At 40.5% G+C, this 27803-nt stretch overlaps 2 long non-coding RNA genes and 1 pseudogene across 2 annotated transcripts; 1 reads left to right on the top strand and 2 right to left on the bottom strand.

Moving 5' to 3' along the window:
• Nucleotides 1-371: 371 nt before the first annotated feature.
• LOC150012978 (uncharacterized) lies at nucleotides 372-13724 on the bottom strand. Its single transcript, XR_016510790.1, has 4 exons — nucleotides 13004-13724; nucleotides 2726-2850; nucleotides 2271-2458; nucleotides 372-858 (listed from the first exon to the last, which is right to left on the bottom strand). It is a non-coding gene; the product is annotated as an uncharacterized LOC150012978 (long non-coding RNA).
• A 375-nt stretch (nucleotides 13725-14099) lies between these two features.
• On the bottom strand, nucleotides 14100-20288 carry LOC150012977 (uncharacterized). Its single transcript, XR_016510789.1, has 3 exons — nucleotides 19453-20288; nucleotides 16312-16442; nucleotides 14100-14417 (listed from the first exon to the last, which is right to left on the bottom strand). It is a non-coding gene; the product is annotated as an uncharacterized LOC150012977 (long non-coding RNA).
• A 532-nt stretch (nucleotides 20289-20820) lies between these two features.
• LOC150012976 (RNA-binding protein EWS-like) lies at nucleotides 20821-22869 on the top strand (annotated as a pseudogene).
• The last annotated feature ends 4934 nt before the right edge of the window (nucleotides 22870-27803 follow it).

Genomic DNA, 27803 nt, shown 5'->3' with positions numbered 1-27803 from the left:
TTCCATTTGCTGTTTCTTAATACTGCTGGACTTGTTTTTTGTTTTTTAATGGGGAAAAACAAATAAATAAGCCATTGTTTGCAATACAAAAGCAGCATGATCTGTGAGGAAAGCATAGCTGGGTTCATCCAACTAGCTCCTTTCCTTGCTGAGTCATCTGTGGCAAATTACTTATTCTTGCCAAGTCCCGCTTTTCTCAGCTAAAAGAGGGGTGTAATATACCTCCCACACACACCATTGAAGACTGTGAATTAAGACCCTCCTACATGTAAAATGCCATCAGTGCCCAGATGTCACTAGGTTTTCAATAAACGACATCTTTGATTATGATCATGTTTACCACAAAGAGATTTTATTGATTCGTTGTCAAAAACTTATGGATAGCCACTTTCTAGGTATGGAATATGGAGCTTACATTCCAGAGAGCAAGACAGTAAGTTAATACATAAATAACCCAATAGGATGATTTTTTATCTTTTTCTCTGTCTTAAAAACAAGGTCTGCGATAACAAGAAAACAACAGGGGCTGCTTTCTGCTCTTGCTGCCTTTCTGGTCTCCGCCACAAACCACAGATCCAGCCTCAGACCAGACACCATGTGAAGCTGTGGAAATAAATCACTGAGCACTGGTTCGTGGGGCAGAAATGGCAGAGACCCCGAGGCTTAGGCCCACTCAAGAGCTCATGCGTGAAACACTCACTGGGACAACAGGCAAAGTGGAAACAGAGAAGCCACATCCACCAGCCTGCCAGAAATGTGAGGCAGATGTTTCTCTAAGAACAGATGACGTGAAGGCTGTCCACTCCCCACGTTCCCAGTCTCTGTTCTTCCACGTGTCTGTGCGCAGCCTCAAACAAACTGGTAAGAAGAAGACACAAATGGGGGTGAACAGCAGGCTTTATTTTCTGCTTCAGTAAGTTCAAATAGTGAAGACAATGTGATCTAATCACCATTTAATTTCTGAGGTCAAAATGTTAACTCACAGTTTTCAACCTGTGTGTTTTTGTTGTGATACTCAGTGGCCACAAATAAGCAGTGACAATGTTTGGACCTGTTTGTGGTATACACAGGAGACTCAATTTTTCTCCCACCATGTGCTTCAGAATGCTGTGGGCACCCCCTTTTCCACACCTTAAGATATCCCCTTATTTTCTGGCCATACTCAGGCATTAACATGTCAAGTCTGGCCCAATTGTATTCAAAGTGGGGTCAGTTCACACATTCGTTTTCCATCTGCTTTCATCAGTGCAGAAGAAAGGGGCTGACAGAAGGGGACAATGGGACAATGGAGCACCTGGGTGGGCTCTGTAGCATCCCTGATGTGGACAGTGCACTCATTAGCTGACCTCTTTAAACCCTTTAGTTTAGGTACATCTTCAACTACGTACAGCTATGGACCTGCAGGCAGGAGGACCTAGGAGGTGGCACAAACACCCAGCGTTTTTTTGCCACACCACACATGGACCTACAGTTTACTCTATAAGCCCCCATCTCTCCACATATGTCTATTTCAGCCAGTTACCACTGCTCTAGCTGAAAGCAGGCACTGATGCTTATCACGCTCCCAAATTCCCAGAGACATGTCAGATTCTCCAGCAAGAACTCCTGTCACCAAAATCCATCCCAGTGGCTTCCCAGAGATTGGACTGAGTGGCTAAGGCTTGCTCCTTCTGGTCTGGAAGGGAGAGGTCAGGTCCTAGTTTGTCTAGGCAGCTCTATCTTCTACACTGGATTCTCTTAGACCTTCCCAGAGTTTGGCCTGAATGGGAGTGGGGGTCAGGTAGACAGCTCTCCAGTTCACTACCCCTGTAAAGGGAAAAGTCAAAGCTCTCTCTACTCCTGGAAGAAGGCTTCTCAAGGATCCTCCTCTTGGATTCCCAGGGGTGACTAACAGTCACTGGACCGGTTCTTCTCTTGTTTATGAGTCCTGCATGCATGCATCTAGCAGCTAGTTCTTCCTGGAATATGGACTTATTATATATTATCCTAAATTTGAGGCTTAGCTGAAATTCCAAGACAGCAGGACAATCTCACTCCATATTCTATATCCTCCTAGTAAGTTTATTTGAATTATGATCTAAGTTGAAATACTGTTACAGAACAGAAGGAGTTCATCCACATGATGCTAGCAGAGCCAAACAATAAACACTGAAAATTGCAGTAGAGAAAGCTGGGCTATTTTATTAACGAATGGCACCACCCAGGACAACAGGACGCTAATGCTCAGAAGTCCAAACTCCCCAATGGTGTGTAGGTTATAGATTACACACTGTGAAATCACAAGGCACTGTGGGTGAGGGGTTCAAGGATGTGCTGGGAGCTGATGAGTCACAGGTGAGGTCAGGGTAATAAATCATTTCTTCAGATCTTGAGGACAGTTCTGAATTCTTTCTGGCGTCCCTCTGTCCAGTCTCATGGGAAAGAAGCCTGGGGATGGTTCCACCTTAGGGCTCAGGGGCTGAAACGTCAGGATGTTATCTTTAGCCAGAGGTTCTGACTGTGATTACAAGTCAGGTCCAGGCTATTGTGTTCTGCCTCAGGGACTGCTGATTATCCAGGGGAAAGGCTAGGTCTCTGAGGGGTTAGAGAAAGGGCAGGGGTAGGGGGATATGTTTTCTAGAGCTAAGATTTAAAGCTCAGTTTAATCAAAGTCATAAGGACCCTAGGTTTCAATACCAATCCAGGACTCTAAAGGAAGAACACTATAGGAATCCATAAGACTTACCTGGTATTTTCTTTTCTTTAACAGGAATTTGTTTGAATAAAAAGCTGCTTGTACCCGACCTCTTTTCTCAGCAGTGGGTCCCATTTTCTTCTGTCATTTCTTTATTTGTAACATCAGACCTTTATCTTTAAGAAAGAGAAACAGAGAAGCACAGGCTCTTGGGGGGAATTATGGAAAGAGAAAGAAGAGAATGTTTGTGAAGGAGAGATCTGGAATTTTCAATGATAATATTACCCTATTATTCTGAATTCTTCATGCCAATTTCGCCCCAAAGAAAATAAAATCGCAACTGATATATGATGATTCCTGCTTTTCATGACATGACCTACATCTTTCAATGGAAGTGTGCTTATAGGAGTACTTGGGGAACAATATATGTGAATTTATCCTGAATAAAAGCAGAAATAATCTTCTCAGAAGCAGTATCATTCTATTTTGAGTATAGCAGGCTTTTCCCAGCTGACCCTCAACTGTCGTTGACATGCAGAGCCTGGCCGGCTGCCACTGGTTGGGAGGACATCCTCAGGCACTGATTTGCAAAAGTTGATAACCTGAGGACAGAGAACCTTCAAAGACCTGTGCTACGTGGTGCCTGGAGATTTTCATAACACAGAAAACTGCATGAAAAAAACATCAATGTCCCAGCCTGGCGGCTAGGGTCAGATGCCCATCAGAGAGGTCTGAATTCCTTTGAGAATTTTCCTAACCAGTTTGTAATTTTCTTAATCCTGCTAATTTTTAATTGGACAACACAGTTGCTTTATTTACTAATGGTCTTCTTCTAATATACTTACAGTCTACATTTGAGTTGGAAAGACTGTACGTGTTATTTTCTTGAGACAACTATCTTGCCTTCTGTGGCTAACTACAGTGTATTTAAAACAACAACAAAAAGAATGTTTCATACTTGATTATGAGATATGGGCACTGAGCAAAGGAGGAAAAATTGGGACAACTGTAATTGAACAACAATATAATATAATATAGGAGAAAAAAAAGAGAGAGATGGACACTGGCTTGCTAAAATTTTATTCTATTTACACTCTGGTGCTGTGAACAATTTCAGCACCTGTTGATGACAGTGAAACCTGCACAAGCACTTGTTTTTCAGCAACCAGAAGGGACAGTGATTGTAGGACTTAAACTAATTCCGTGTCTAAGAACAAAAAGAAGTCTATGTCAAGGCGATACTCAAATAACCAAGTTGTCCTCGGACTACACCAAATGGGAGGAAAACTGAGTGAAAATAAGGTAATATTGAAAATCACTTCCTGAATACCATTCCTCTTTAGCCTTTACTTGCCTGACTGTACGCACTTGGCTGCCGCCATTATTCCAGCCCCACCCGTCTCCTTGTCCCTTGTAACAGTTTTATTTTTTTTTTAGTGTAGCCTCTTTTTTTTGTCCCTAATGTAACAAAAAATAAAAACATAAGGCCACTGAGAAGTCTCAAGGTTTACATTTTACAGCTTCAACCATACAGAAAACAAGATTAGACCAACTATGTCTTGAGCCAAGTGTAAACACTAAAGGCGCAGACTTATTGGACCAGTTAGGGTAGCAACCAACCCCTGAGCCAATTGACTGTGGTTAGGGGCCCGGCGCCGTGGGCACAGGCTGCTTCTGTCTGTGTGGTAGCTTGAGAATTATGAGAGGTGGACACATTTCAATCCAAGTAGTTGTTTCCTAATGAGCAAATAAGGATTTAAGTTTTCATTCATTCATCTATTATTTGCCAGACATTTTGCTAGATTTTGGGGATACAGCCATTAATAGGAAGAATAATTCCTGTCTATCAGAACCTATGGGATAAGGTAAAGAAACAATAAACAAGAAGCAACAGTTCAGTAAAATAGCAGCTACCATGAATAGGTCTTTAAGAAGGTGTTGGCAGGATCATTTCTTGCCTCTTCCAACTTCTGGTAGTCCCAGACATTCCTTGTGGTAGCATAAGTCCATGTTTTGCCTCCATTTTTTCATGATGTTCTTCCTTCATTTCGACACGATATTGACCCTCTGTCTTCATGTAGCCATATTCTTGTAAGGGCATCAGTCATGTTGGATGAAGGGCCCACCTTATTCTAGTATGACATCATCTTAAATTAACTAATTCCATCTGCAATAACCCTATTTCCAAATAATGTCACATCCAGAGGGACGGGGGATAAAGACTTCAACATAGCTTTTTGGGTGTGGACACAATTCAACCCATAACACTAAATAATTTCAAACTGTGCTTTAAATAAGTTGTACGAATGTTCACTTCCAGTAGCAATTATTAGAATTCAGTTTTCCACATGCTAAACATTAGATTTTACAAATATGTCTAAATTTATGACAACAAAATGGTCCTTCTCTGTTGCATTCTCTTGATTCCTAATGAAACGGAACATCATTTTATATGGATACAGGCATTCTAGTTTCCTCTTTTGTGAATTGCTTATTCATGTCCATTGTCTCTTTTTTTCTCATTTTTAATTGATTTGTAGGAAGTCTTTATAGTTTTTGGATACTAATGATGGTAACCTAAATATCTGCTGTATTTTTCATATTTAACAATTTAAACTTAATCTTTAATACAACTGACATACTTTATTAACACATGCAGAAAGGAGAAGTCGGAGATGGAGGAGTAATGCACAGCATTTGTCAACTATGGTGTGAGCATGAGAATAGAACTGGTACACACACACACACATCTCTACACTGATCAATTATTCTTATTTCCAAGGTGCAATCACCACTTCCAGGAAAGTAAAAAATGGTTCACATGATGCCAAGTCCCTTAGTAGAAGACACAGGCACCTTCCATGACTACGAACAAGATAAGGAGAGGACCAAGACAGGCCTCAATAACTTTGTTCAACAATTTCCTCTATTCTTTATGTAAAACATTACATTAGAGCTATGAAACAACCTGAATATCAACATGCTAAGAAATATCATGTGTTTAAAAAAAAGACTGGAACCATTTAAAGAAGCACATGGAAGACGACATCAATAAGAAATCTGAATTTGGCAATACATAAAAGCCAGGTTACCTCCAGAGTCCAGCCTGTTTGCACAGATTTAGGAGCATGACTAGAAGGATATGAAAATCTCTAAGAGAACAAGGTTGTTCTCTTCACTTTGTGCTCAGGAGGATTTTGGAGATAATGACTTTTTAAAGTATGATTTGTCCTTTTATAAAATAGATATATATTAAATATAAAACCGAGGAAGTCTATGCAAAGTCACACTACTAAAAGGCAAGTAGGTTTCTTTCCATTCTTTTCTAAACATTAAGTTTTGTTTGTCTGTTTATATGTTTGATGACTGGGATATGAGTCAGGGAAAAATTACTGCTGATATCTGTGTGTCTTAATATAACAAAGGCTTATTTCTTGTTAACTTTGAATAAAGCTCACTATAAAAAATGTGGTTTCAGGATTCCTTTCAGTGAAAAAGTAGAAACAGAAAACTGCACCGAGGCTTTTCTGCTCACACTCATGGACAAAATCTAGTTAATGCTCCCCCCGCCCCAATTTCAAGGGGTCTGGAAAGGGTAGTCCTCTATCTGCCCAGGAAGAAAAGAGAAGTGAATATTGGTAAGCATTATAATGTCCATCAGGGTCCGTATGCTTTACTTCCTTTCTTCTTTTGGAGTGGTGGGTGGTGTTTATTCTTGTAATGGTTTCTAAGGAATTTGGTCGTGTGTCTTTTCATCTTATGCAACCCAGACTTGTCTCAGAATCGTTGGGAATTTCCAAGTGTAATTTTATGTTGACACTTTTTAACCTAAAGCATATTACTTACTAATTCCTCTCTGGAAAGGATCAGCGTAATATACTAGCAACATAGCTGACAGACCTGAGCAGAAGGCAGCACTAGATGGTTGCGGGGGGGGGGGGGGGGGGGGGCTGTCCCATGACTGTGATCTCGGAGAGCTTACTTCTTAGGAATTCCAGCCCCAACATTCCAGCAACACAGGAATTCACAGCCTTTAAGATTAGAAAGTGATGCATTTAAATTTATTACGAATTTGAACTCTATTCCTCCTCCACTAATGTGTCTTCTGCATTTGATTTCACTTCTTAATAAATATATAGCCCTTTCTTCTTTCCAGTAAAGAAGTAATTAATCAGCCACAAGAAAAATTGAAATAATCCAAAAACATATGGGGAGGGAAAAGTCATTTTCAGGTTTAATAATGTCAAATGTGCATTTTTATACCTGAGAGAAAAAAAGGGGCAAAACCAAATTTTAAGATAATGTGACTTGATCTGTTCTATAAATTTTGAGAACTGTTATTCTGACTTTTGTAAATGGAGAGATTTGATAGAAATTCATACTTTTATCACTGGACACAGTAATCACTGCACATAGCCCTTACCTAGCATTTAGTGATATTTCAGTTTGATTTCAGTCTGTTTTTTACACATATTTTTATTTGAGGAGGGGAAAAGATATAATGTATTAATCAAGCACTTATGGGCTTTATCACCTAAAGTTTAAAAATATTCTTAGTTTAGTCCTGGCTGGGTGGCTAAGCTGGTTGAAGCATCATCCCATGCAGCAAAGGGTGTGGTTCAAGCCCCACTCAGGGCACATGCCTAGGCTGTGTGTTCAATCCTGGCTGAGGCTCATACAGGAGGTAATTTGCTTTCTGTCTCTCTCTCTCTCTCTCTCTCTCTCTCTCTCTCTCTCTCTAACCCCCTACCCCTCTCTCTATAAATCAATAACCATATCCTTGTGTGAGAATTAAAAAATAGAAAAAGAAAAAAAAAATCTTAGTTCAAACTAAATGTGTTTGACATCATGGCTCAGCTCTAATGTCATCTTTACCACATCTTAGAACTCACTGGAAGAAGTTAATGGTTTATTCTCCTGTCAGTTTGTATCCATTTGTTAACCGACCCCTTTAATAAGGAAATTATTACTTCTTTTTATTTAGCTGGGAGTTTCATGTCCTTATCCAATTGATTTTGAACTACCTGGGAGCAGAAAGTATATTTTACTTCATGTTTTAAAACAAAACTGTATTAGTTTCCTATGACTGCTTTAACAAATCGCTACAAACCGTGTGGCTTAAACCATCAGAAATCTATTATCTCAAAGTTCTGGAGGCCAGAAGTTTAAACTTAGTTTCACTGAGACAAAACTGAAGTGTCAGCAGGGCTGGCCTCCACCACAGTCTCTGGGGAAGGATTCGTCCCTTGACCTTTCCAGCTTCTGGAGGCTGTCAGCATTCCTTGGTTTGTGGCCACATCACTCCAATCTCTGTCCTTGTGGTAACACTGCCTTATTCTCTTCTCTGTGGGTCTAATCTCCCTCTCCCTCTCTCATAAGGATGCTTATGATAACATTTAGGACCCACCTGGATAATCTAAGACGATCTCTCCATCTCACGATTTTCATCACATCTATAAAGCCCCCTTTTCAAAATAAGGTAGCATTTACTGGTTCCAGGGATCCGGACATGGATATATTGCTGGAAGCTATATTAGCATACTATAGATCTCAACATTGCCCACCTTGGAGCACAGTTCTTGGAACATAATCTGCACTTAGGAACATCTTGAGAACAGTATCTTCCTGTTTTACTGTCTTTCATCTCTACTCCTCCTGGGTTATTTCCACTTCTGTGGCTTGACTGCTTTGCTCATTATCAATGCCAGACAAATACAGCAGCCTTCATCCTAGGAACTACATAATTTTCCACCTCAGTTCTCCACAAATTACTAATTCATTCTTTCACTGGTCTTATTTCAAAATTCATAAAAAAGAGCATCTAACCCAGCCTTTGTGTATGGTATTCACTACTTATGTAGTGAAGAAAGATCTCAGGATTATAGATTTTTCAGATTTTCTCCTACGGAAGTAGGGCTGGGAGGAAAGATAACTGTACTTCTACTGTGGCAGAGAGACAAGACACCTCTCTAATTTTTGAGATGAACTATCAACTTCAGTCTGCAGATCTGCTAATCAGAGTTTTAGGACCTACATTAGAGGAAATTTCCTGACTCACACCGCTTTCCTTTGTTTTCCACACACCCTTTCCATAAATCTGGGAACGCTTTCTCTTCTGGGCACACTTTGTTGGGCACCACAGGATTGAACCTAGAGTTTCTATGGGTTCAGGGCAAGCTGTCTAGTTTCTATCCTCAATTTAATCTCTACTTCTATACCCATACATGACAGCTTTTGGCAAAATACAGTCCTCCTTCTGATGTTTCTAGTTTTAGTAGGGGAGAATTGTATCTTAATGTATCATTCTGCCCTAACTTGAGCAACTGTAAACTAATGTACAAATATATTTTTAATGAGTAATTAAGAAGCACTATAAATTTCTACATGAATGCATTTTATTGTCACTCCAAAGTAAATCATATGCTATATTGTGAAATCCAATAATAGAAACAGAAACAAAAATAAAAAAAAGAGAAATTCTATTTTGTTGCTGCCAACACATTGGAAATCCCCTTTAAGAAATATTTTAAAATTAAGATAGCAGCTGGAAGCATTTAGATATTTCAAAATACTTCAGCATTCCTTATAGACTGTCATTTGCAGAAGATTTTTAATAATGTATTTTAAAAAGAAACAATGAGTGGACCTATCAGCAAAGTAATTTTTAGAAAAATGGCTTTCTTATTTCTGAGTAAAACAAAGATCATAGGTATTTGGATCCAGCCTTTTTCTTCTGAAATGCAAGAAAATACCCTTGGTTTATGCCTGCTGCTCCCCTGCCTCCACCCCTCTTTTCAAAGGGGTGTAGGCAAGAGAGGAAGGGCATTAATCTCACATATACTGAACCAGCAATTATGTAAAAAATGTTTATGGAATTTCCTCTTAACATTTTATACATGTTTTTGTCTGCTATTTTACAGTTTGGCCTTTTTAAAGCTTTGTTTTCCCAGGAGACCCATAAGCCTCTTAGAAATGGTTCCATCTTCTTTGTTCAATTCCTCTCAAAATTTCCCAGGACATCCCTCATTCTTAGGCTCCCTGAGAGCAGATATTAATTTTAGGGAAGTTGGCTAGATTTCTGTGGGGGAGATCTGTCTGGGCACTCACCACAGAAGGTCTGCCTTCTAGTGAGCGGGTGCCTAGTCTGAGTGTCTGTGCTCTTTTAAAGTCCCTGGCTGCACATCTCTACATCGAACATAAAACATACATTACATCATGCTTAATTATTGTTAATTAAGCATGCTCACTTCCTCTTATGAGAGTTATTACTTATGATTAAACTATGACATTTATATGTTATAAATTTGCTTTACGAGGAAAGTAGCACAAATTCTTTGAGAAAACAATTTTTCCTGACAATATTTTCACTTTTCTCTCCAATTTAGAAACTTCAGCAACAAAGGCTGATGGAAGAACAAGACAAAGAAAGATTATACTTTAAGAATTCTGACTAAGGGGAAGAAAGTCTGGATTAGGGAACAGATACCTTTTATTTCTGTTCTGAAAATTCCAAGTTCCTAAATTTGTTTTCTTTTCAAAGCTGGGTGTGGGGGTGCTGCGAGGAAATAATACATTTAATGAATAGTAATCCATGGCATGCAAAATGTGCGTTTGGGCAAGTGTGTTCCAGGAGGCTCCACTGTTAGACCCATCAGGCTGGACACATGCGCAGCAATCCCAGCAGTGTGGCTCACACCCCCACGCCCACTCTGCCCACTAGGACACCCCTCTCCAGGAATGCCAAGTTCATCTGACTATGCAAAGTAATCAAATGGCCCTAAGTTGCCCTGTGGTACTACTGAAAAGTTACAAGGAGTCTGCAAAAGCTTAAAGTCAAATATGTAATATGTAAATCTTTCTGCAAAATGTTCCTACCAAATTAAATAGATATTTTCTTTTAATTGTCTTCAATGGTTTATGCCAGAAACTTGGAGGTACCATGAACCCAGAATACACAGCAGGAATATTTTAGAGTTCCTTGAGGAACTCCTTGCCATTTGACAAGAAAAAATAATACAGAAAATAAATGTATTCATGTATCTAAATGTTGTACTATAGAAGATGTGTGTGTGTATGTGTGTGTGTGTGTGTGTGTGTAAACTTCTACACTGGTCTTTAATGAGTAAATATATTTACCTTCCATTTTCATGGAAGAGAGAGAAATGAAAGAACTAAGTTGTACTACTTCTCCATTCTGTCCTGAAAATCTCCAACAGAATGTTTCATAATAAATCTGCAGGAATTAATAAAAAGAAAATGGTATAAAAATGCTATCCAAAATGTGATATCAAAAGGAACCCTAAAAATGCTCTGTGTTTCTATTATACAACCCTCTCCAAGTTCTCGCCACCCCAAAACCTAGAAACCACTGATCTTGGTACTGTCTCCATAGCTTTGCCTTCTGCAGAAAGTCATGATTGAAGTCACGCAGTATGTAACTTTTCAGATTGGCCTTTTTAACTTAGTAAGACACAAATCAGGTTCGTTCACATCTTCTCACAGCCTGAAAGCTCATTTCTTTTTAGCGCTGAATAATATTTGACTGTCTAAATGTACAACAGTTTAGTTATCCATTCACCTACTGAGGGACTTTTTGGTTGCTTCCGAGTTTAGGCAATTATGACTAAAGCTGATATAAACATCAGCGAGCAGGTTTTTTACAGATACAAGTCTTCAGCTCCTTTGAGTAAACATCAAGGAGCATGACTAGTGTATTGTACGTTAAGAGTATATTTAGTTTTTAAGAAACTGCCAAAATGTCTTATAAATAAAGTGGCTGTACCGTTTTGCATTCCCACCACATGCTCACCAGTGTTTGATGTCAGTGTTCTGGATTTTCACCATCAGAATAGGGGTGTATCTCATTGTTGTTGTAATTTGCATTTCTCTGATGACTTATGATGTGGAGCATCTTTTCATATGCTTATTTGCCATCTATATATCTTCTTTGGTCATGTGTCTGCTAAGGTCTTTGGCTCATGTTTTAATTGGGTTGTTTCTTATTGGTGAGTTTTAAGAGTTCTTAGTATATTTTGTATGATAGTCCTTTATCAGATATGCCTTTTTGCAAATGTTTACTTCCAGTCCATCGCTCATCTTGTCATTCTCTTGGCATCATTCTTCATGAATCAGAGATTTTTAATCTTAATGAAGTTCCAGTTTATCAATTAGTTCTTTCATGTATCATGTCTTTGCTCTTGTATCTAAAAAGTCATCAACCTACCCACAGTCATCTGGGTTTTCTCCTATGTTATATCTTCTAGTTTTATAGTTTCGTGTTTTAGGTTTATATTAATAGGTCTATGAATAATTTTAATTTAATGAAGGGTGTAAGATTTGTGTATAGATTTGCATTTTTGCATGTGGATGTCCTGTTGTTCTAGAACAATTTGTTGAAAAGATTATCTTTGCTCCATGGGCCTATTTCTAGGCTCTCTATTTGTTTCTATTGATCTATTTGTCTATTCTTTCACCAGTACCACAGTGTCTTGATTAGAACAATCTAATCCTAAAATCAGGTTGTATCAGTCCTTCAGCTTTGTTCTTCCCCTTCAATATTGTGTTGGCTATATGGGGTCTTTTACCTTTCCATATAAACTTTAGGATCAGTTTTTCAATATCCACAAAATAACTGGGAGAGATTTTGATTGGGATTGCAGTGAATCTATTTATCATCTTGGGAATAAGTGAGATTTTGACAATATTGAGGTTTTATATCCATTATTTAGTTCTTTGATTTCAAACATCAGAGTTTTGTAGTTTTCATCATATAGATCTTGTACATTTTTGTTAGATGTGTAACCTAAGTATTTCACTTTTGGGGGTGCTAATGTAAATGGTATTGTGTTTTCAATTTCAAATCCCACTTTTGCATTACTAGGATATAGAGGAAAGATTGACTTCTGTTCATTAATCTTGTATTCTACAACCCTGCTATAATTGCATATTAGATAGATCCAAGAGTTATTTTGTTAATTCTATGGATTTTCTACATAAATAATTATTTTGCCTGTGAACCACAATAATTTTTCTTCCCTTCCAATCTATACACCTCTTTACCTCCCCCATTTTTTTGTCTTATTGCATTAGCTAGGACTGGGATGATTTTAAGGTAATCAAATAACTCAATTTTTTCCTTATAAAATCTATACATAGGGTAAAAGAAAGAAAAATGGGAGCGTGAAAGAGGATCAAGTTTATAAAATGTGTCAAAAATAACACTTCTATTTTTCAAATTATATGTGCTCTAGCATATATGTGTTTTTCCTTAAATTTATAGCTGACACCAGTTCTTGAGGTAAAGAAATAGTTTTAGGTTTGAACTCTGACCTTCGTGAGATCTCTCTGAGTCCAGCAGCAGCTTTCTCAATCATGCAGGTGGGAAACATCCATAGGCAGTGCATTCTAAGTGGAATGAAAGATAAGTGAATCATATTATGCAAATGCCAATGACACTTTCAATCAAATATATTCATTTAAACTGGGAAATAAATTTATAAGCAATCATTTAATCTGCCAGCTGTACACAGAATCCCCTCCCTAATATGCGATTGTCATGAGTGAGTGTAAGAAGCTCCTTAAAGAATGCAGAATTAGATAACCAGGAGTTTGGGGTGGTCTATAACCTAATACCTGCCCAGAGATGTATGGAGTGAGATACAGCCCTTAACAGGATCCGAATAGATGATTATTTCTTAATTAATATGAATGAGTAAACTAATAACTTCCCTTCTGTTATCATCATTGCTATGACTTTTAGCATAGTTTTTATCAGTAAATACTCGAAATATTTGATGGAATTGCGTTCTGCCTTTTCAAAGGCATCCAAGTCAAATGTAGGATTCAAATTCTTCTAAATGAATTAACTTGTTAGTTGTGTGGTTTATTTGGGGGGTTTCCCATACATCAAGTGCCATGTTAAGCAGAATTTACCCCTAAAGGGCAATTTTATGGGGATGATGGATAGGTAATGCAGGTGTGCAGAAATTTTAAAACTAATCGAAAGATAAATGCTCCAACTGCTTTGCCCTGGAGCCACAGAACATCAGGCAACTCATCTTTGCTTTTCTTTATTTCCAATACTTTCTTTGCCAACAGAGAACTCTCTTTATTTCTTCTGCATTTATACTTTGGCATTTAAAGTTTTTCTCTTATTCATTCCCAAACTCGATTAAAATTGCCAGTTTTGTCTTAGCCTGTTAAAAATACTGGTTTGTGGTTATAGCTTTATATAAAGCAGTCAGTGGTTTTCAACATAGATAAGGATGGTATATAAAACACCAGTCCTAAGTAGAAATATTTCTAAACTACCAGCCAATAATCCACATGTGCATTATCAGGGCTCACTATAACTAGGTGATGAGTGATGATTACGATGTTCAGTTTTCAGTATATCCTTCTAATTAATGATAGAAGTACCTATTACGATGAGCATTATATTTGGTTATTCCAAGAAAGAAACAAAATATCTGCTCTCAAGATGGTTATGAATTCTTTGAAAAGAAAAAGACATTCATATGTGAAAAGGTGAACAATAGAAGAATTAAATAACTTAATAGCCCTGGCTGGGTGGTTCAGGTGGTTGGAGTGTCATCCCATAAACCCAAAACGTTGCTGGTTCAATCCCTCGTCAGGGCACATAGCTGTTGTGGGTTTGATCCTCAGTCAGATCCATACAGGAGGCAACCAACTGATGTTTCCCTCTCACATCAATGTTTCTCTCTCTCTCTGCCTTCCTCTTTCTCTAAAATCAATAAAATAAAAACATATCCTTAGTGAAAATTAAAAAAAAAATAGCCTATTAAACAGCAGAAGAGATGTTTACAGGAACCATACATTAATATGATACATGCAATAATTACAAACACATTCAAATACATTCAGAGAAAATTGTAAGTAAATTCAGTCAGAGAATGTTCTATTACTGGTCAGGCTTAAAGGATGGGTAGGATTCTGAGAGAATAGAAGATAAGGGTAAATATGTGAATGAATGAAGAGACTAAACGGTGTGAACAGGGATGTTGGAAATAATGTATTAAAAGAATAATTTCATAAGACTAAATAGGTAGGTAAGTCAAAATTAGAATGCTTTATCTAATATCTAATGGCACATTTGAACCCTGCTTCCTCTGTGTACTTGGGAACTATCTCAATGATGTTATAATGAACTATATCACATATGAATTTGCTCTTTAATTCAACTGAGATTTCCCAGAGCCTGGGGACTGTGTTCCTTGTCTTGATCTCCACTAGCATCAGTACATAACCTGATACATAAGTCACTTACTAAACCTTAGTTGAATGAAAGAAGGCAAAATAAATACTGACACATTTTTCCTATTAGCAAGAGTCATAATTTGCCATTCATTATTGGAGTTCACATTCTCAGTAAGAAAGGCATAAGGTATTTGAAGAGTCTTTGGTTTCAAATGAGATTCTACATGTCTTTCCATTAAAAATGGAATGTGTTGAAAAACACATTTGAACATGTTAAGTTAAATAAACTTAAATGGGTTTATTTTTAGGTATTCATTCATTCAGCAAATACTTATTGAGTACATCCTATGTGCTGGGCACAGATCTAGGTAAGAAGAACAAAGATAAAGTAGCTAACAGAATAGATTTTTAAGAAATCTCTGATTTCATGGAGCTTATATTCTAGTAGAGGGAAACAAAAACAAATTTAAGTGAAAGTTCCAATGTGAATAACAGTTTGGAAAAATGACTAAAATCATTTCTATCTTCCTCTATCTACATCATTAGCTGATTCTGTGCTTGGCCATGTGACCTGCTTTGGCCAACAGGATATTAGCAAATTGATTTCAGCACACTGCAAGGCTTGCTGGCTCTTGCTTCCGTGATAGCAGGAGAGGATGCCTCTCCTAGCTTGCTGAAGGATGAGAGATGCATGCTTTACAGCCATGATGCACCAGACATCTCATGGGGGCCCTCCTACATTAGCCAACACCCAGGTGACATGCGAACAAGCCTAGCCTGTATCAGTAGGGCTGCTTAGATGACCCACGGTTGACCACAGACACAGGCATGGACCCAGAACAGACCAGATAAATGCTATCCACTTGAAGCGATATAAATGTTTCTGATTGAATACCATGAGAAGTTGAGGTGGCATGTTTATGCAACACTATTGCAGTAATGGCGATGAGTGTGATGGATAAATGGGAAGCTAAAAAGGTCAATAGGAAGTGCGAGCAGAGAATAGTGTGCAAAATTAAATAAGGTAATCAAGGAAGTCTGCACTGCAAAGATGATATTTCACAAAAGACAGAGAAGGCAAGAGTGGGACCCAAGTAGGCATCCAGGAGGGAAGTGGGAGAGTTTTAGGTGGAGCCAACAATGTGTGCAGAGGCAGCCTGGTGTGCACTGAGGAATGACAAGAAGGCCAGGATGGTCAGAGACCAGAAAGTGCAAGAGAGATGAGGGAGATGAGTCAAAGCAGTGAAGGGAACAGGTCAGACCCAATTTTGCAGAGCTCCAGAAAATTTTCAAAGCTTTAATACACTAATAATCCTGTGAGTTTCCGAACAGTTTAGAATTCCACAATTGCTCAAATGTCTTGGTGATCCAACACCTTTTTCCATGGAGGACCTCAAAGTGCTAGAGCTCTGCAAACCCACCTGTGGGAAGTTTCAATCTTAAGATCCCAGGCAAGGCTGAGATCGTCAGACAGGCTGAGCTAAGCACCCCGGCAAGACCTTCCAGGAGAGGGGGAGTCTGCTCCAAATCATACTCCGGCCAGTGATGGGATCTGACATGCAGCAGATACATTGGCTTTTTTCATTAGAAAAGTTTCATATGTGGCATATTACATTATCACATAAATGTTCCAAATGAAATAAAATTCAGCTGAAGAAATTGGACAGTGTGTAAAAGTGCACAGAGTTATAAATCACTGAGCCTTGCAAGCTTTCCATGAATAAAAAACAAGGGTAGATTCTCCAGATGTTCCTAATACACATCATTTGGATGGAGGGCCACACTTGAACCTGTCTCAGCAAAGAACATCTCATTTCTAATGAAAGGAAGAAAGGAAATCGCTGCAATGATTTCAAAGATGGATTAACATTTAAGTAACTTACATAAACGTGCATGTGGCTATTGATTTGTTATAGTTCAAGGTCCCTCATGTCAGAATGGTTTTGGTGTTTCTGCTGAATTTAAGACTATGTATACACGAAGTGAGATTTTTTTCACACTTTATTATTTGATCCCAAATTCCCCTTTCCTCTACTTCTTCTTTATACCATTTTGCCCCCACTCCTTCCAATTATAGCAACTTTTGAGAGTAGGAACTGAATTTAAAGGTGAGAATGTGTAGCAGCTCCACTCAAGCAGAATCCACGCTATCATATTTAACTTGTAAAATCTCTTTGCCTTCAGAACTACTCGATCAGTTATGCCTCCCATATTTTCTGTCATATTGTATATCAAATAATGTGTGTAGAACCATTCAGAAATGCTGTAAATTAATTATTTTATAAGGAAACATGTTCCTTAAACAGCATATCCCATCGTCGTCGTCGTCGTCGGCAGCCGTCCGTCTCGAGAGACGATGGTGTAGCTTCTTAGGAGTCTATCTGCACCGCTGAGAATGGTTGTGCAGTCCAACTCGGGAGTGACACGGTATCTGTCTCCTCCCGTGTTGAATCGACATCTTGCGATGACGCTGGAGTGTCCTCTCCAGTGAAGCTGAAGCTACAGAGCCTGGGCAGGGTGATATGGAGGGTCTGCTGTTGCCCATGCAGCAGACCCCCCCTCTCTTCGCAGCTGAAGGGTCCAAGGGAAAGACGGAGTCAATACAGCTTGGCTTCAGGTGTGCCGCAGGAGTTGCCGGTGTTGACTACAACGTCAAACCGCCTTAGGGACTCCGGCTCCGGATTTTCTGTCGGGGTTTACTCCCTTAGCCTTCCCCCTGAAGAGGTATGCCGCAAGGCAGCGGAGGTTTTTTGGAGTCAGAGTTTTCCTTCTCTGTTTCTTTGAGTTCATTTTGAAATTAATGAGAATTTCAAACAAAACATCAAAATTGAGAGAAGAATCCTGGTTTCCTGACAACAGTCCAGAAACTTAGTTCTTCCCTGTAACCCAAATTCTCCTTCAGTGAACACTTGGTGTTCAGCTATGTCGTCCTCTGCCCCATAACCACTCTGCCAGTCTGGAAACAGAGTGTGAAAGCAGGAAGGTTCTCTTTTAAGTCAACACGTGTTCTCACATCCATGAAGCTGTGGTTTTTATTATTACTCTCCTGAAGGCTGCTGTGCCTTGATTCTTTCTCAGCCATGGGCTCTATTTAGCTTCCTGCTAATACATGGAGCAAAGAAGAAGGAACAGGGAGGAAAGCTCTGAAGTGGAACATGAAGAGTTATAGAAACTTCAGCTGGGCAATAATGGTTTCTGGACAATATTGCAAAAGTCGTTGCTTGGTGAAGTCAAATGAGAAATTATGATATGCCATTATCAGGAAAGAGTCCAGAGCAAATGAATTGGCAGGCAAATCACTGGGGTAAGCAGGAGTACTGGCTGGACAGGAACGAACTAGTGAATGGAGTCAGTATGAATCTACAATCACCTGTACTGAGTCTGAAGCGTCTCCTCATATGTTTGCTCAAAAGCTTTTTCTCTTGTCAGTGACACTATGGTACGTATATTCTCCACAGCTTCAGTTGCTATCTTGTAAAATAGGATAAAGAAGATAGAAATAAAATTAATAATTGTTAAAATTCTCCTGTCTGTGAATTTCACTCACTTACACAGGGTACATATTAAGTATATCAAGTCAGTAAGTTTTCCTAATGAGGTTTCTTGGCTTTCTTTTATTTCCCAAAAAATCAGATAGGAAAATAGTAGTTCAGGATAATAGGCTCAAGGAAAATTTCTTCTGAAAAGATTCCACTGACCTAAATTTAGTCCCCTTCAGTTCTTCACTGAATTTCTATTTAAACTGGTTCCATAAGCAGACGGCTCGAATATTAGTGAGCATTGTGTTCATATGTAATTATGCAAAGGAACTGTCCTATGAATTACAAGATAGTTCAAGGAGAAAGAGCAGATATAATCAGATAAATAACTGTTCTATTTTAGCAGAGAAAAGCAAATAGCAACCAAAAGCCTCAGGAATATTACAGACGAGTAAGGGGGTGTGGCTATAGAGTTTTGTAGTAGCTGTAGTTGTTCCTTATTTTGTTGTCTGTGAATATGAAAGATAGTTAATTCAAATGTAATTAATGCTTTTCCACATTTATATAGTTTTAAAAAGGACTAATTACATAGGATCAAAATGGAGGAGACTTTTGGCTAAGAATAACTTCATGGAACAGCATATCCCATACCTTTAACAAAATTGCTATGTAAGTGCGAAGTACCTATCTGGAGACTGAAAAGAGGCAACTTTTCCTTTGCTCCCCGTAAAGATCCACATCCCTTCCTTCCACAGCAAATCATACTCCTTTAGTTTCTTTTCTGCAGGGCAGAATGAAGACTTCTGCCCCTGCTTCTGTTCCACATTGCTACTGTCCCACATAGGTACCGACTTACCAAACACTTGAAAACATCGGAAAGCAGTGGATACAGGAGAGCCAAACACAAGCTTCTCAGATCCGCCTCTGTAGAAACCTGCTGTGTACCTCCCTCCCAGCCAGGGTTCTACTTCCTGCTAGGATGGAGCCCACCTAGCCATCCCACACAGGAGCATGGCATTGCCTCCTGTCAGGTGGTGGACTGGGCATATCTAGATAATCAAGTAATAGATATTGATTGCTTACCTGAGAAGCCCTGTTTGCTACATCCTCAGAGAGACTCAAAGTATGGCACCAATCTTGGGCATAAGGTAAATACATTATAGTTAGGGGGATAGGATAGTATTTCTGTGTAAAAAACAATCATTGACCGTTCAAAATAGAGTTGTTTGGATGCTAACATTACAGACATTTGTAGAATATGATCTATTACTTTGGGATGAGTCAGGCCATCAGGGAGAAAATATCAGAGATGAGGAAACTTAGTTCAGCCTTGTAACATAAGTCTAAATTCAATTAGGTGGCTTGAGAGACACAGAGATAGGTACAGGCAAGGCTTTCGGTGGGGGCAGATATTCCTGCAAAACAGAAAACTGTATTAAGTGTGTCAGGCACCATCCTAGGTGGAGAGAGGGTAACAAACCAGATAGAATGTCAATTCCCTTGGATCTTACATCTTTAGGGGAAAACACAACAAACAGGCTACAAAAACAAGCATGACATCAGCTTGTGATAAGGATCGTGAAGAAAATAATACTGGCCCAGCAAGGAATGGCAGCTGTAACAAGGCAGTCAGAGGTGGCCATTCTGTGCAGGTGCCATGTGATGGCTGCAAGGACGGACAGGGAGCACGTAGGGAAGAATTCCTTAGCTCCAGGTTGCAGGATGGTGATGTCTTGGGAAATACTGGAGAGCGGTAAGAGGGAAATAAAAATATCAAACCCTTTTCCACAGAGATTCTTTTTGGGGATTCATAAAATACACCGCATATTAAAGATCCTTGGAAGTCCTTCAGTAAAGAGAACCCGTTGAATGCAATGCTTCCCCAATATGCCTGAACATGACAGCCATGTTTGGGTGGCGGAGTGAATCTGTGTGTCGGGGTTGAAGGGGTGCAGGAGCAGGTTGTGATATAATAACATTTCTACTATTGGTTATCAAAATACTGCTTAAGACCAAACTGAGTTAGAAGAGTCCCAAAGACTAAAACCTGAATGGGGCTCCCTGTCTTGTGCCATATGGCAGCCTGTTTGGAGTTCGAGCTAGTTAACAGGAACTAGTTTAGTTGGACAGGAAATTTACAAGGAAAAACTATGTGTTTTGAAACTTTTACACTGACAATGATAATGCTGAGCAGGTTTAATGGAGGAGAATATAGAGCTAGGAAGACTAGTCAGGAAACGACTACTCAAGCTTAACCAAGAATCCCTGAACCAAGAAACAGCAAAGGCAATGAAGTTAAAGAGGGAGATGTGAAGAATTAGGGAAACAACTTTGCCAAGGAAGTGGATATCTCATCTGGAACATGGGAGAAATGCTAATTGGTGAGCTGGAAGCAGTGGGTTGGTATTGAGATGGTGGATCAGAAACAACAAAATAAAAGTAAATAGAGGGAGATGTTGAGAGAACGAGAAGGAAGGAGAGAAAATGGCGTCCACTGATTACAGTACCTACAGCCGAGCTGCAGCCCAGCAGGGCTACAGTGCTTACGCCGCCCAGCCCACTCAAGGATATGCACAGACCACCCAGGCATATGGGCAACAAAGTTATGGAACCTGTGGACAGCCCACTGACGTAAGCTATACCCAGGCCCAGGCCACTGCTAACTATGGGCAGACGGCCTATGCAACTTCTTACGGACAGCCTCCCACAGGCTAGACTGCTCCACCTGCCCCCCAGGCACACAGTCAGCCTGTCCAGGGCTATGGCACTGGTGCTTACGGCACCACCACTGCTACGGTCACTACCACCCAGGCCTCCTATGCAGCTCAGTCTGCCTATGGCACTCAGCCTGCCTACCCAACCTATGGGCAACAGCCGGCAGCCACAGAACCTGCAAGACCACAGGATGGTAACAAACCTGCTGAGACTAGTCAACCTCAGTCTAGCACAGGGGGTTATAACCAGCCCGGCCTGGGCTGTGGACAGAGTAACTACAGCTACCCCCAGGTGCCTGGGAGCTACCCCATGCAGCCGGTCACAGCACCACCATCCTATCCTCCCACCAGCTATTCCTCTACACAGCCGACTAGTTATGATCAGAGCAGTTACTCTCAGCAGAACACCTATGGGCAGCCAAGCAGCTATGGACAGCAGAGTAGCTATGGTCAACAAAGCAGCTATGGGCAGCAGCCGCCCACTAGCTAACCCCCCCCCCAAACTGGATCCTACAGCCAGGCTCCAAGTCAATATAGCCAACAGAGCAGCAGCTACGCGCAGCAGAGTTCACTCCGACAGGACCACGCCAGTAGCATGGGTGTTTATGGGCAGGAGTCTGGAGGATTTTCCGGACCAGGAGAGAACTGGAGCATGAGTGACCCTGATAACCGGGGCCGGGGCAGAGGGGGATTTGATCATGGAAGCATGAGCAGAGGTGGGCGGGGAGAAGGACGCGGTGGAATGGGCGCTGGAGAGCGAGGTGGCTTCAATAAGCCTGGTGGACCCATGGATGAAGGACCGGATCTTGATCTAGGCCCACCTGTGATCCAAATGAAGACTCTGACAACAGTGCAATTTATGTACAAGGATTAAATGACAATGTGACTCTAGATGATCTGGCAGACTTCTTCGAGCAGTGTGGAGTTGTTAAGATGAACAAGAGAACTGGACAACCCATGATCCATATCTACTTGGACAAAGAAACAGGATAGCCCAAAGGTGATGCTACAGGGTCCTATGAAGATCCGTCAACTGCCAAGGCCGCTGTGGAGTGGTTTGATGGGAAAGATCTTCAAGGAAGCAAACTTAAAGTATCTCTTGCTCGGAAGAAGCCTCTGATGAACAGCATGCGGGGGGGGGGGGGGGGGGGGTATGCTGCCGCCGCTCCGTGGAAGTCCAGGGGGCCCAGGAGGTCCTGGGGGACCCACGGGTCGCATGGGAGGCCATGGAGGAGACAGAGGAGGCTTTCCTCGGAGAGGACCTCGGGGTTCCCGAGGGAATCCATCAAGAAGAAGAAATGTCCAGCACCGCGCGGGAGACTGGCAGTGCCCCAATTCGGGGCGTGGAAACCAGAACTTTGCCTGGAGAACAGAATGCAACCAGTGTAAGGTCCCGAAGCCTGAAGGCTTCCTCCCGCCACCCTTCCCACCCCCGGGCGGTGACCGTGGCAGAGGTCGCCCTGGTGGCATGCGGGGAGGAAGAGGTGGCCTAATGGACCGTGGTGGTCCTCGTGGCATGTTCAGAGGTGGCCGTGGTGGAGACAGAGGTGGCTTCCATGGTGGCCGGGGCATGGACTGAGGTGGCTTTGGTGGAGGAAGACGAGGTGGCTTCCGTGGTGGCCGGGGCATGGACTGAGGTGGCTTTGGTGGAGGAAGACGAGGTGGCCCTGGGGGTCCTCCTGGACCTTTGATGGAACAGATGGGAGGAAGAAGAGGCGAGCGTGGAGGACCTGGAAAAATGGATAAAGGTGAACACCGTCAGGAACGCAGAGATCGGACCTACTAGAAGCAGAGACCCCGCAGAGCTGCAATGCCTACCAGATTTATTTTTTAAACCAGAAAATGTTTTAAATTTATAATTCCATATTTATAATGTTGGTCACAACATTATGATTATTCCTTGTCTGTACTTTAGTATTTTTCATCATTTGTGAAGAAACATTAAAACAAGTTAAATGGTAGTGTGCTGAGTTTTTTTTTTCTTTTCCTTTTAAAGATGATTAACTACTAAGACTAAACAATGGGAACCCCTTGTGAGCATGCTCAGTATCATTGTGGAGAACCAGGAAGGCCTCTATAACTAACTGTAACAATGTTCATGGTTGTGATGCTTTTTTTTTTTTTAATAAAATTCCAAATGTTTATAAACAGTAAAAAAAAAAAAAAAATTAAATAACATTTTACAAACAAAGTATAGGCAAGGATAGAGAGATGAAACAGCAATGAGGATTGAAACAAAGTGGGGGTTATGATAGGAATGGCCAGGAGTGGAAACCTTAGTTTACTATTTATTTTATACAGGCAAGCTGCTAGGGTCTTCTTAGCAGGAACAGTTTGAAGTATGTTTTAAAAGGTTGCATTGGGTACTAGTGTGCAGGATGAATCAGGGAATGGGGCTAGGAAGAGCCATTCAAGGTCAGTTTCAAAAGGCCAGGTAAAGCTATGCAGCGTCTGAGAAAGAATGGGACCTGGGAACAGGAAGAGGGAAGACGGGCTAAAGCTATTTCACAGATAGGGTTTGGGAAGGGGCCGGGACTACACCCGGCAGCAGACGCTGGCAGGGAAAGAAGAGAGGCACGATGGCATCTTTATCAGACTCGGGAAGGTAGATTAGACAATTAATTTAAAGGTAAGGGTGGAGGCAGCAGGATTCTCCACTCAGTGTGGAACATGCTGAGTTTGACTCTGGTTGAGTTATTCTGGAGAGAGGTTCTGCAGCCCAGTCTGAAGCAGAAGGGACACTCCAGGCCGAGACGTAATGCTGGTAGGCAGGATGCGTCTAGCACAGAGGTTAAGAGTGTCTGACAAAACTCCATCTTGCCTCCACCCTCTCTGTGTGACTGCAAGTCATTCCTTCTTTCTGTGACTTGCCTTCCTCTTCCATAAAAGAGCGATAATACTGACCTCATAACATTGTTGCTTGGGTTAAATAAATTAGTATATGTGAGATGTATAAAACAGTATCTGGCACACAGTGTTTTCTAGGACCACAGTCACGTTGTTTTTATTGTTGTAATTATTGCTATTAAATTGCATGGATGAGGGACTTTTAAAGCAATGAGCTGAAGTAATAATCTGCAAATTACTCCCAGTATTTAATTATAAAAGCCTTCTTTATTCTTCAGGAGAATGAGTAAATTATGCATATCACTATGGAGTCTATATTTTGATTTTCAAATCCCAAGCTCAGAAAAAAATAGCACATTAAAGGCATGATGCACTAGATCATTGCCTTGTGAACAAAACAGTGTTATTTTCTCTGTGACAGTTGATTAATGAGATCATTATTGTTACATATAGAGGTCCAAAGAGATGAGTGGAGGAAACAGGTATTTTATTCCTGAAGATTCTATGTCAGTTGTTTACATTATTCATGATCTTCATCAGACTCAGCCCAGACAGATTGGGGCTAGGGTTAGGTCTAGGGAAGTTTTAAAGCAATAAGGTCTCCAAAAATATGTAACTATGAGAACATGAACCATTTTTCATAGAAAAACCTATTTATTTTACATCAGCATGTTCACCAGTTATTGTTGCAGTAAAACTGCAAAGCTGGTTGTGAACTGCTACTTTAAAAATTCATGCCTGTTAACCCAGCCTGTCTCTCCAAGTGGCCCTTCACAAAGGGAAGGATTATCTCGTCAGTACATCCTGTTCTGTTGTGCAGCGTGGACGCTTCATCTGTTCAACCGATGATGGTTTTCTGGAAGCAGCTAGTATCCCGAAGAAGCATCTGCTCAGATGAGAACGGCACAGCTACTCTTTCAAAAGGGAAAATGGTTGGTTCCTGTGTCTTATGTGCAAAGATCTCAAAATTAAAATTGCAAGACATGCTTTTGGGTGACTTTTTAGTGTCTGAAAAATGTTTTTAATCTGTATTTTAAATGAACACTCAATTCTTTTACTGAACTTTTCCTATTAGTGACTAATCACATCTGTTTAAAATTCTGATGATACGTAACTGTTCCATCCTATGTACAAGCACATACACATTAGATTTCTGTCTCTAAGTGTTTAAAACAAAGATACACGGAAGAATTTTGTTAATATCTTAATTTTGTTATCAAATGTATGTAGACTATACCGTTTTTAGCAACTGCAACCAGCTCAGATAAATACAGAAAAATGTAGGCATAAGAATATTTCCTGTTGTTGAGCCTCAGTTTTTACTTGGTGGCTTTCTTTATTTTAAAAAATATTATGTTTTTTTTCTTCCTCTTAAGTAGTACTGGGAATCTGAAGATGTTTTCGCTTTAAATTCATAAAAAGCATAATGACAGTTTGGTGTTTAATGTTTGAAACACCTGGAGCTAAAAAAAGTTGCCGCAGGATAAAATTTATAATTATATTTTATATGAAATAACACATAATCTTTACCTTCAGTTTAATAAAAATCTCCCTACAAATCTGAATGGAAGATTCATTTCAGAATCTTCCAGGAAGCTGACATCTTTGCAGGTAAGGAAGGGGCACCGGCTGGTTAATTCAGGGGAGGGGCGGGGGCGGGAGTGTAACTGAGTCGGAATAGGAGAGGCTGGGTTTCCTTGCTCCCTCTTCCTTGGCATGAAGTCCACAGTGATTTAGCACAAGCAGAACTGAAGGAGTATTTTCGAAAGTTTTTTTAACAGGGAAGATGGCCTCTTCATAAACACCAGTGATAAAGGCTGAGCACGCGAGAACAAGACTTGGTGAAACAACCCCAACACGAGATGCTCATGGTTACCTAACGCGTCTCAGCCCCTTGAGCGCAGACCATAAAATAGTTTCTTTTTCCAGTAATTTTAGCAGATATACATACTCTGTTCACGCACACCGCATCTTTTTCTAGCTTGGCTGTGAGTTTAGTCAGATTATTCACATTTTTCTTTCAATTTTAGACCGCGAGAAAGGAGAGTTCCCCTTTCCTGCCCTGACTCCCCAGTGTTGGAGCAGAGAAAGAGCGACTCTCGCCGGCGGGCCGCGGCTTCAGTCCTGTCCTGATGCCTGTGACCGCTGAGGCCAGAGCCTGGTGTGGACACAAGCTTGCTGCCACCTTCCGAGAATCGGCGGACCTGACTGTAACACTCTCAGACTGTTCATGTTTGCCATTTGCAAGACCTTAAAGCAGCCAGGAAAAACGAGATTGGGAGTGGGATCCGACAAACGAAACATTAACAGAGCCAAAGTTAGATATCTCCTCCTAAATTCCCTCTTTGTGGCTTAAGTGATAAATAAAACGCAAATGCCCTTTGGAGCAAAAGGAAGTTAATTTCCCAAAACCCTTGAGGAAGTCAGGTTGATTTCAAATCTCAAACTAACTTGAAGTAATTTGAAATCATTGTTTATAATCTAATAAGTGGGGAATGGGAAAATGGGTGGGGGATACACAATGAAAATATAAGCAAACAGGTAAAAATGTAAAAAAAAAAAAAAAAAAAAGCTTGTTTTATACATATCATACATAACATTTTTTTCCCTTGATGGTTCACTTCCCACACATAAGCTTAATGACAGAAGAAACATGGTCTGCCTTTCCCCACAGTGTTTGCATGCTCTGGCACTTCTAATAAGAGTGCCTGACACACAGTAGGCTCCCAATAAATCATTATTGAATCAATCAATTAATGAACAATTATAGTCAGGTTTTACAAAGGGTATGGGTAAGCGATGCAAGTAATCGGATCCACACGGGCCTTCAAGGCAACAGCGTGATGACAGCACCAGGTGAGAGGACCGCACGGTGGCACCTTTGACAGATACAAAATGCCCCCTTTGGGCTCCTGGACTGGTCTGTCCCCATCATTCCTGCACTGGAGAACTGATGACACTGCTCTGGTATTTAATTCACAGGGCTTTTTTCTTCCCCACTAGAACACGATGGCTGCTTTTCTCCTGCTTTGCACAGTGCCTGGCACAGCGTTCTATAAATATTTGATGAACAAAGGAACAGATTATAACAGGCACCCAGATAGCAAACATGGTTCCAGATATGTTACTGATTAAGATGTCAGAAATCGCTTCTGTTTTTAGATGAAAAAGAATTACAGGGAGATGTCTTTCTTGAGGTTTTTCGGGCCCTTTGGACGACTTTGGTTTATTATTCCATTTTTCAAACGCAGTGGGGAAACAACTGGTTTCTTCCTCTAAAGCTCCGGTGATGACCACATGATGGCGCTGGTACCGCACCATAAATACAGCGGCAGTTGGGCAGTGTGCAATCCTCAGGTCCCTCCAGGTGCCTCCCTGCCCCCACTCTGGCTGTGTTTCCCTCCAGGTCCTCCTTCATACACAAGACTTGCCAAGAAGCTGTCAGGCCGGAACTGGGTACTGCCCACCTGAAGTTGGTATTTTCTTTGTTCTCCAACAGGCTAAATTCTATATAGTTCTCCAATCTGAAAAAGTATCTAAGAACACTTTGAATGTTGTTTAAAGCTGAGCATCTTAGTTTGAGGTATCGCATTTTTATTTTGTACTTGATTGGCTCTTGCAAGTGGCCTATTCCTTCCTAAAAAAAACAGCCAACAGAGCAAATTAGGTCCTGATGAGTTATTAAAATTCTCCCAAATAAGGAAATTAAGACCCAAAGCTTTGCTAACATATAGAAAGAAGTACACTCTCGCAGAGTATAAGGCCTATGGATGCCCACATTTAAGGTAGATTGGAAAACCGAGAGAACAAAAATAAATTATGTGACAATCACCTCTTGCTAAGAATCACAAGTGAGTTCAGAAAGCAGATAGC

The sequence above is a fragment of the Furipterus horrens genome, unplaced genomic scaffold (genome assembly GCF_987537825.1).
Source record: "Furipterus horrens unplaced genomic scaffold, mFurHor1.1.pri manual_scaffold_4, whole genome shotgun sequence".
In the NCBI taxonomy this organism is placed as follows: domain Eukaryota; kingdom Metazoa; phylum Chordata; class Mammalia; order Chiroptera; family Furipteridae; genus Furipterus; species Furipterus horrens.
This window is presented reverse-complemented; position numbering and strand designations above follow the sequence as displayed.